At 30.7% G+C, this 11,541-nt stretch overlaps 1 protein-coding gene across 2 annotated transcripts in view; it reads right to left on the bottom strand.

Annotated features, from left to right (window-relative positions):
• The window catches only part of LOC117105040 (tyrosine-protein phosphatase vhp-1-like), a 60,786-nt gene that overhangs the window by 32,430 nt on the left and 16,815 nt on the right, over positions 1-11,541 (bottom strand). The gene's annotated exons all lie outside the window — the stretch shown is intronic.

Genomic DNA, 11,541 nt, shown 5'->3' with positions numbered 1-11,541 from the left:
TACATTAGGTAGTAAGTATGACAGAAACCTAAGTTAATAACGCCGGTAGTGATGTATTTCCAGTCATTCCAAACTCTGTATCACTTCCTTATGAACTATCAATTCTAGAAATCATATACCTTGCTTTATTCATCCTTAAATAACATTGTGAAGTTGAGGGCGCTATATTCAACTTTTAATACAGTATAAGACATGAAATTTTAAAACAGAATAACCAGGTGTTAACTTATACTCCAGAGTGGAGTGAATGTGGATCTGTATACTATATTTGATAATGTGTCTTGCCCAAGGACACAGCAAGTGGGAAGCTTCAGATTTGAACCTCAAGTTTCGATTAGAAGACAAGCACTTTCCTGCTGTACCATTTTCCCTCCTTAATTGAGGATCAGGTTGAAAAATGAATCAAATCACCAACAATAAAAATAAACCAAAAGAACATTATTTTAGTCATTGTTCACATAATGGTGCACCATGGGAGTGTAAACAAATAGTTAAGACCACAAACAATCCAATACAAGCATATATCTTTAATTGACCAAAGAACAATCCTTCTAATTCAAGATATTTGTGGTTATTAGAACATGAGTCACCTATCATCAATTAGAAGAAATAATCAGTTTCTAATCTTACCAAGAAGGTGGTACTATTACTTAAGGGGTGTTTTTTTTTTCTAGAATGAGAAATGGTCAGTTTCTTCCTTTTTAGTTTACAAAAACAAGTTTCATATATATTATAAAATGATTTTTTATTAATTATATCTACCTAGAAGAATACATTAATTATGTTTCTATGCACAGTAGGGCTTTCAATTTAATTATAATAAATTTCGTCTATCGATTGATTAGTAATGAGTATCACTCCCACTCCTTCATGCTAGCACTTGTATAATACGCAATATAGTTCACCCTTCAATTCAAGACCATTTTCGACCTGATAATTTGGGGTGACGACTTGGGATTCAGTCTCCAATATAGAGGTTTAGCTTTGTGTTCAAATATTGAAGGTTGTTATTTGGTACTTTGAAATTGGTTAGAGGAGCCTCGGAATTGGAGTGGTTCTATACTTCTATGGTTGGCAAAATTCTATTTAACAAAAAACATTGACTTTTTTGCCTGGGCTTCGAAACATGTCTCCCCTTTAAAAAAATAAAGATAACACAGTTATACATACAGAATTGCAAGAGTTCCAACTACCCTGATTTTGTATGGACACAACAAAACGTTAAAAAATTACTACCACAAGATTAAGGGGGCGCCCTATTACAATTTGAATAGAGTTTGAAACTCGCCATTTGAAGGATGCCCTCTAATTCGTGGTAGTACTTTTTGAAATAGGATTACATTCCAGCGAAACCCCCGAATAGAACCTCTTGCATTTCTGTACTGTTTGGTTTATACGGTATTCTAAACCTTGGTCAGACCTACGGTAGGCATCCATGAATAGGCCTATCCAATGCTATTGTGAATCTTGTACAGGTTTGTCGGAGGGTTTCAGATTGTGAAAAAAAATATGGCTAGAAAAAAATATCCAGGTAACCAGTATGCAATAAAATGATCTTAAATGAGACCAGACACGAAGGACATGAGAAGACAATAGAAAGGTGAGTCATCAGCTGTCAGTCACGGATGACACATACTTTACTTAAGTCTCTAGTTCTATTGGTGGGTTACTACTAAGTGTTTCTCTCCAGGGTAAGATGATAGAATATCTAGTGTTGAAAGACATAAACAACTTTAAACAATGAAAAACCTTACTCATATTCTCCAGAATAGTTTCACATTGTCATATCATGGATTTTAAAAAGTATAGTTTGTGATTTATAAAGTTATCAATGCATTGTATGCATATCGATAACTTTTTTGTATAGGATTTATTTAAAAACTTTTTGTTTACTCATGTAGCAAAAATGTAGTGTTGAAAGAGTAATACTAATGTTGTTTATTATTATTTATTTGTCTTTCTTCATCAAGAAATCTATAGAAATGTACCTCCATATAAAAATAAAATCAATTTGAATTAAATATAAATGATTGTCGCTCATGACAAACGGGAAACATGTGCCTTAAGGAACGGAGATACTAAGAAAACACACAATTGAATGTTGTTAGAATGTAGAACGGTATCAGGAAACAATGTAAGGAAGATGTTATTTAGTGTCAGTATTGACATGATGTCATTGCTTCTTTAGTATACCACTCCCAGGTTTCTAATTACAATTGTTTCTTTGTATTTCTTTTTTTTTTTGCACATTAATATTGAACATCATAATAACTTGGGGACGTCTTGTCTCCAATTAAACTCATGATTTTATTGTTCATAGAAATTAATTAACAACATTAATAATATTAGGAAATGCTAATTATCCATATTGTGTTCTAGAACAAATCAAATGCAGACACTCAAGAACAATAAAATATCTACAAATATGTTACCAATAAAAACTTGGAAAGTATTAAACTAAATACATAAAAGGATACATGTGATGTTATCATTAAAATGATTTATTATATTAGTACAAATAATATTCAATCACTTTAAGTTGAGAAATTATCATAATTTGAGTATCATTTTCAGAAATCACAACTTGATTTGATTTATTGAGTTTCAACAGTTTACAAAGACAGCTAAACTAAAACTGAAAAACCAAAACTAATTAATAAGTAATTAAATAAATAAAATCTAGGCATATAGAAGGTAATCACCTACAGTATAGTAATCATGATTGGACTCTCCTTCACTTTAATGTGGCATTTGCACATATCATAATAATATCAAAATTCCAAGCCTACATTTATTATCCTGACATGTAATTTGTATGTGATATTTTAAACTTTTATTTTATTTTTATTTTTTATTTAATAAACTTCTCACAAATGCAAAAAAAAAACACACAAGTGAAGGAGAGGAGCAACAGGTGACAAACACCTCTATAAAGGCTCGCTCCTTAAAATATAAATACAAAGGGAGAAATCAGGATATAAAAAATTAATGCACAAAAATGATATATTTTAATACAATCAATTTCACTCCTTGGCTGGATAAATAAATAAATAAATACCAAATTATGAACCTCAGAACATTTATTCGAAATCTGCACATTTTAAGTATCCTGCATTTTTTTTTTTTCATTGTTTATGCATGTTCAAAACAAAAACATCCTGAACTCCTGATCACTGATTGGATATAATGCTGCTTGTAACTGCATTACATTTAGAAATAACTCAATCACTGTTAGAATGTAGTTTCCAAAAATGCTTATATTTCTATTTATCATCACTATTGTTTTTATTTTTTTTAAATGCACTAATGAACCCTTGCGCTAATAATAATTATGCGACTATGACGTTAACTTTTTGTCACGCATACAATTTAATGTGAGTCATATGTATTGTTGATATACACAATAAAACCACTTTCACTATTAATATTTGATTCACTAGTTTAGAAATTACAAAAGCACATAAAAAAACTTAAATTGAAATGATACATGCATCACAATATAAAGAAATCAAATCTGATAAAAAAAATTATTTTAACCACAGAGTGTTATGAGAAATTTCTCTCTATCTATATTTCAATACATAATATTTGTATATACTGTTTACATAAAAAAAATACAGTGGCCTTCTATGCAATTAACAAAAGCAAAGGAAATACAGTCAACATTAAAACAAAATTTAAGGACCACAAAACAGGTTTATTGGTAACTTCTGATATCACCAAACGCCAACCTGAAAACCTGTTACAGCATTATGGTTAAGACTTTGGGTTACCACTTCCTTAGTTATATTATTTAATAAAAATCCCTACAGAATTTAAGTTTTTTATTGGGCTTGGTGTTGGCTGGAAAGAGTAGGAATGAAATTAAGCTAATGTAGATTAGCTCCAGTAAAATTCCGAGTTCTTTACATAAATTCAATCCTATATTATTAATTTATTCAATTATTATAATATGAACTAAACAAATTATTCAACTGTAGGTCTTCTATATTTCTGATTTCTTAAAATATCTAAAGAAATAAATGTTAAGAAATAAATTGAATCAATTGTTATTACAGTTCATTTTCAGGATTTATTACCACTGTAATGAATAATTATCATACATTTTATGTCAACATACTTAGAAAAAATCCATATTTTACTTATAGATGTTTTTGCTTCAATTCATTTACAATTTTGAACAATATTAATGATTAATATTTTACTAGCGTTAAATATTGCATGCAAGTTATTAAACCATGACTTATTTAACAGGTTCTTGAAATGAAACATGAACTGCCTGCAAGACTTTAGTTCACACCACGTAAACAAAAATTGTAAGTCATTAATAAAGATGAATTTAAAACGGATGCAGAGAAAACATTGGTGCTTAGCATCAGCTAAAGATTAATTAATATGGCACATTTTATTGCGCCTATTCCGGAACACAAGCAAATTACAAAATACACGAGCACTTAATATATTTAATATCATTAAATTCTACAGTACAGGCAGGAAATATCGCTTCGTATCTGCGCGTAACCACTCGTAGCCTGCTCGTAGGTACCGTTTGGAACGTAGCTACGAACCACTACGAAGGTAATTGTTATTTTAATTAGCTTTGCAATGATCGTAGGCTGGATCGTTGGGCTGATAATCAATGCGTAAACAATATTGAAATATAGTTTACCAGCTTTCAATCCGTAAGCAATGTTGCAATTTACTAAATAAACAATGTTAGAACTTTATTGTTTTGTTATATCCTACCTTATTATTAAATCGATCATGTTTTAAAACTGTGTTTAGTTCGCTAGCTGGGTGGGTAACCTAGTGGGCATTCAGTATGTTCGAATTTCGATGCCATTTAGGCTTACGTACAGCCTACATTTTCCCCTATAGATAGAGGAGGAGAGCAGACAGTAGTTATACTGGTAAACTTTCCAATTCAGAGAATTTTGATCTGATATTATTCTTCTGGTAGTAGGAATTTTCTTCTTTTAAATAATACTGATGACAAATCATGTACTGACATTAGTTGGGGTGGGGTACGCTCTGTCTCTTATACACATCTAGATGTGTATAAGAGACAACCTGCAAAGCGATCCAATACTAAATGGAAGTATAGAAATCACTACCTTGCCGAATTAAGGCTAGTCATGCTAGACCGCATTTACTCCGTTTTTTACTCACTGTTGCTCACAGCTTTTCAACATTGGCCACGAGGTTAACCTTTAACACACTTTACTGTGTTCTGATTGGCGTGCACTCTGACGTCTAATGCTGGCTAAGTTTTATTTTCCATTGGGTTTTCCATGTGACATTCGGTAATTTTACAACCAACGGACGTTAATCCTCCTTTATATTTATTATTTATCTTACTAAATCAAGACTACAAAATATCATTTGATGAACAATCTTTTCACATGTGTGTATTGCCATTGAGGACATCGTTTTTTGACATTTTAAATGAGGTAAAATAATTGTAAATGAAAAATAAGCTAGGCCTAGGCTAATTAATTAAAAAAAATAATACAACAGTACAAACAAGTTCCTGTCGTGGACAACGAGTGGAAGAGGAGACTCCCATGAAGTCAAGTGTACGTTTTTCTTATTGAAAAACAGTTCCATATTTTAAATTAACGGTCTAAACTCGTGTTTGCCATTCACAAATTATCAAACAATACATTGTTTATTCCAGTGAGCTGCAGCAGTCTTTCTGCACATACAAATAAACAACATGCTTTTGCTTCGTAGGTTCGCTTCGCGTAGCCTTGCTTAGATTGTTTATATCAGGCTACGAAGCCTGCGCGCAGGTTAGATTGTTTATATTAGGCTACGATGTATCTACGAAGCCTGCGCGCAGGTGAAAGTGCAATATTTCACGACTGTACTGTACTGCACAGGAATGGGAATTACTATGGTACATTCCATTTAATAGTAACTAATGTTGCAATTTAATAATTATTACTATTATGTTTGCATATATGGTAACACACTGATCAATTGCTAGTGGTAATGGTAGCATACTTGTAAAGTGCATACAAAATTGTCTTTTTAAGACAATCATCACATCATAATTTTACCTTCAATTATCATAGTAATTCTGCTATCCCAGAGAGGGGACCACCACCAGCTACTAGGGATCATTCAATTTCACGACACGGTAGAATCCAGAATGTATTCAAATCACTAATATTTCATCTGCGTACGCGAGAACGTTAAGCATTTTAGGACGCAATTTGGCCAGCTCTATGTTGTGCAGAGAACATAGGGGGTCACGCATCAGTGAATCCGTTCTAGAGTTGCGTTGTCGCATAAATCAAAAGCTTCTTATTGACGGTTGCTATGCTCCCTGTACCCTAACCATCACTAGGCACATATTGTAGGCTTCCTCAGGCAATTTTTTTAAATGGCTTTTTTAGGTCTAGGTCTAACATTGCCATCAAACCTATACAATTATTGCTTAATAAAACTATTACTTGGTCATTCATTAATGCAAAGTGTAACAACATTCACTTAAATGTAACTATTGTACAGCCTTTAATCAATATTAGTACCAACTTTACTGCACATACACTAAAAAGTATTCTAATAATATTGAGTATCAAATCAACTTAGAATACAATGGAAACAATTACATCATTGGTAACAATAAACATGTAATTAATATGTTTATAAAACAGACCTAGGAATAAGGACACATTCCCTCATCAAATTTAATATGTTGATGCTCTTCCAATCCAAAGGTCTTAAAGATCTATTCTTAGAAATTGATGTATATGTTGACATAATCTAGTTGCTATTTACCATAATATATCTCATCAAACATATATTTGACATTATACTTTGAACGCAATCTTGACACATTGCAAATATACAGTGTCATTATGTATCTTACAGATAACTTAAACAAATATTTTGACTCGTACGACTGGATGATTTTACGAGGGGTAAAGTTCATTAACCAAATTAGGAAAATATATTATAAATATTATCATAAACAGAAATGATCTCATATATGACAGAATTGAAGATTTTATTTTTATGGCTAAAGTAATGAGTAATTTCATATTATTATAATTGCAAACAAAATTGAAAATTTGACTTTTAGCACTTACAGTAAAGGAATGCATTTGATTTGTAAATTTTCACTCACAAAAACAAAATAATTTATCAATACTACTGTCAGTGTGTTACAGTTTAATATTTATTAATATTCATTTTTAGCTTTGAACAGGTATATTATTATCATTATTATACACACTTGTACAGTATTGTTTAACTACACTGAATTCAATTAATTACCTGGCTTTTCATTTTTGTACCTTTGTTTGTATGTTATTGAATCAAGTCCAAGAATATCATGTCAACATGTTGTGATTATGATAGTAACATACATTTTATCTTACCATTATCTTCCTACTTTGTTCCCCTTTAATATTATTAACTTAGAGCATGAAGTAATCATTGTGTAATTAAAGGACTGACAAAATTCACATATAATCGTTATGACCTTTCCACTTGGCATATAAACAACAATTTATTAATCAACAAGTTAAAAAACATTTTTAAAATTAAATTAAATAATTTGGGTTTTTGGTGAAATGTTTTTCTCCCATCTCAAGTTGCAGGTCTGATAAATGCACATGTTTACATACTGTATGTTTAGTGGGCTTCACCCCTAGACTCCTATGGTGTCTGTCAGGAATTTTCAGTATGTATGTTGGACATAGTAGTTTAAATTATTATTATTATTATTATTATTATTATTATTATTATTATTATTATTATTATTATTATTATAACTTAAAAACTAGATCCTTGAATACTGTCTTCACGTTTTTTAAGAGTTCTTGACTTAAATGAGCTCACAGAAAACAATACTTGGAAAGTTTTCAGCATGAATCTAAAACCCCGCGAGTTGTTTACACTGACTGTTAAAGAAAACAAAAGCCTCAATGAGTCAGAATACCCTGGGCCAAGTTAAGTTGATCTTGGGCCAATAACGCGGACTGATTTGAGAGGTTTCAGGAGATGGTGGATCAAACATAACAATAAGCAAGACATTGGACCATCAAGTTAGCATGATGAGTAATACTGTTTATCTCAATACTTTTAGTTTATCTCACTTTCTATTTCTAATAAATACAATTTAAAAATTAAGTAAAGAATAAAATAATAATGAAAGAAGTGCCTAGACAATAACACTGCGAGTTGTATGAAGTTTTTAAAAAAGTTGATTTAAACTTCACTATGAAATCATGCACTGCTCAAAGCATATTCATGAAATTTAATTTGTATTTCTATTTTGATGTCGACTTAGTGAAATTCCGGAATAAGCTATAAAAACATTTATCAAAAACAGTTTTCATTGTCATTTTACTATATAATGCTTGGCCTACTTCATTTAAATCATCACAAAATTCTTGCTTCAATTATACACAGCAAATCTGTCCTCTCTTTTGTGGTAGCATCCACATGAGGAAGTAAATAATCAATGTGTATTATCGGTAAATGAATACCGACATATTTTCCGATCTGGAGAGGAATTGATCTAGTTCTACCTAAAAAGGACACTGAATTATGTATGGAGCATTGTGCAATGTACCAGGTAGGGCTATTGTTGAGGGGCTATGGAGCAGTCCCATTTCACCTTAACGTACATGGATATTTGAAGCCTGGCAAATTCATGTATCAATTGTTAATTACTCCCAATTTCTTTAATTTTTCTGACTTCATTTTATTGGTTTTATTCCCTATTTTTCTGACAGTTCATTTTATTGATCTAACTCATATTTCATCATTTTCTTCTATAACAAAAGTTTTTTACTGGTCTTTTCCCCTATTTCTTTAATTTCTCTAACTGTTCATTTTATTGGCTTTACTCCCTGTTTGTTAAATTTTTGTGACTGTTCATTTTATTGGTTTTACTCCCTACTGTATTTCTTCATTTTCTTCTTTGACGTAAATTCTTTTTACTGATCTTATTCCCTATTTCTTTCATGTCTCAAACTGTGCATTTTATTGGTTTTACTCCCTATTTGTTCCATTTTTCTGACAGTCCATTTTACTGATCTTACTCCCTATTTCTTCTATAACAAAATTTTTTACTGGTCTTAATCTTATTTCCTATTTCTTTAATTTTTTTAATTGTTCATTTTATTGGTTTTACTCCCTATTTGTTAAATTTTTCTGATGGTTTATTTTATAGGTTTTACTCCCTACACTGTATTTCTTCCATTCCTTTTTCAAGATAAGTTCTTTTTACTGGTCATATTTCCTAATTATTTCATGTCTAGGACTGTTCATTTTATTGGTTTTACTTCCTATTTGTTACGTTTTTCTGACACTTCATTTTTTTTTATCTTACTCCCTATTTTTCCATTTCTTTTTCGACAAAGTTATTTTTATTTATTTCTCTACTTTATTGGTGTTGCATCCTATTTATTTCATTTTTGGTTATTTTATTAGTCTTGGTTTCTTCCATTATCCCAACTATTTATTTCATTATATTGCATGATGTAAATCAACGCTAAAATCTGGAAAACCTTAAAAAATAAATTAAAGACTAAATTGCTCAGTTAAAAGTTGGCAACATCTAATGAGAAAGAAATTAAAACAATTAAGTTATTGCTGACTTACAGATGGTTTACTACAAAATATTTATATTGATTACCAGCCAATTTAAGGAATATATGAGGCTGTTTTTTTATATTTAATTGCAAAGGAAAGTAATTTTCAGTACAAAGCTCTACCAGTAATAACTTAAAAAACATAAAGAAAGCAAATAGATATTGATTTTATTATCAAGTTTAACAGCTCAAAAATAGAAATGCCTGCTGAAGATGCCAAGAAATCATGAAAACTAAATCTGTTTTAGACTAATGATAGTGCACTTCCAAGTTATTATTTATCACATATCATTCTTTTATTTTATTCTATAACCATATAGTAGATTAGTAGACTAATACAGCTTACACTTTTCTATAAATTTAATATAAATATATAAATATTTGATTCATAACTTTATTTTACACAACTGATTAGAAGCAAATTTTAGCAGTAAATTGATTACTACTCAAGGTTTTAAATTTCATCCGATCCCACTCTCCCACTTTAAGTCTGCAGTACAAGGACAGAAATTAGAAGCTACCACAAAATTAACACAATAAAGAACAAAAATAATAATCAACAGTTCATCAACAAAGGAAAACGTGAATCATCGAAACGATTACCCATCTGTCCCAAATATTTAACTACAAACAAAGATTGTGGTTGCAGAGCTGAAAGCATCCAATCAGCAAAATATTATAAAAATCATGGCTTTTTCATCATCTTATTTTTTCGTTTGTGTTCTATGGGAGACAATCAAGGACATCCGTTATACTGTGTCTACTAACTAGTAACAAACCCTAGAACAATACAAATATACTTTACAGTACAGCTTGTGTCTCTTTGTAGATCGGTGACTCAGACACCCCTCATGCTAACACAAAGCACTCTACAACAAAAGGGATTTCTCTTTCAGTTTGCAGGAGAAAGATGTTAAACAAAACATTATGAATACCATGTGCTACTTATCACATTCATTTATGATTTAATCTATTTTAATTAATTATAATTTGTTTATGTTATCAAGTTTTAAATATTCATAAAATATAAAAGTACTTTAGATTTGTTCAAATTTCAATACACCAGTATTCAATCTGGGAAAACTAAAATAAAGTAGTAGAACAGATGTTCATGATACTTAATATTAAACTATAAACGATGGATCCACCCATAATTATATTGGTAAGTATTGATACCAGAAGTTACAAATTAAGAAAGTCTAATTCAGGAAGAATTTTGCAGAACATCCTCCTCCCCCTTTCCTTTCCAGGTCAAAGTCAAAGGTTGAATGGAGTAGCAACAATATAGTGGGTAGGCAGTAAATGAAGCATGACTTGTAAACATACTATACTGTATGTTATCAATTCTTTTGTAGATTGATAAACATTAGAAAAAACATTTTGGAAACATCAGGTCAGTTATTAACTAAATGAGAAATGAGGTTAATGAATTGGAAATCACTAAGATTTCTTGATTTCTGTGAGATTTTCAGCTCCTTCAGTAAGCAAGAAACGCCCAGAATTTGCAGGAGATTTGAGTCCCCTATAATAAATACCCATGTTTGTAAATACCAGCAGTACCACACCATAACTCATCCTTCATAAATCTATCATGCATTGGGCCAACACCCATGCCCACATAGCACACAAACCACCTATGTTACCTCTCTATAGTATTAATTATCCTGATCATAAAAAAAACTTTTAAAACAGTGGCAATACCTCCATGGTAATGCATAATAACATGGAAAGGTTAGCAAGAAGATTCATTGTTTATTGATTAGAAAGCCCTAATAGCTGATAAATATAAATATCTCTTTTGTTTCTATGGGAACATTTTCCAGTGGGAGAGAGATCACGTGACCATTCACAAGTCACATGACCACTAATGGGAATGATAAAATACAAAACAATGAGTAATGACTCATAAGTATTTTTCATAATCAAATTT

This window comes from Anneissia japonica, unplaced genomic scaffold (assembly GCF_011630105.1).
Source record: "Anneissia japonica isolate Jap-2015-1 unplaced genomic scaffold, ASM1163010v1 scaffold287834_len5846547_cov211, whole genome shotgun sequence".
Classification (NCBI taxonomy): Eukaryota; Metazoa; Echinodermata; class Crinoidea; order Comatulida; family Comatulidae; genus Anneissia; species Anneissia japonica.
Note: the sequence above shows the minus strand (reverse complement) of the source record. Positions and strands in the feature narration are given on the sequence as shown.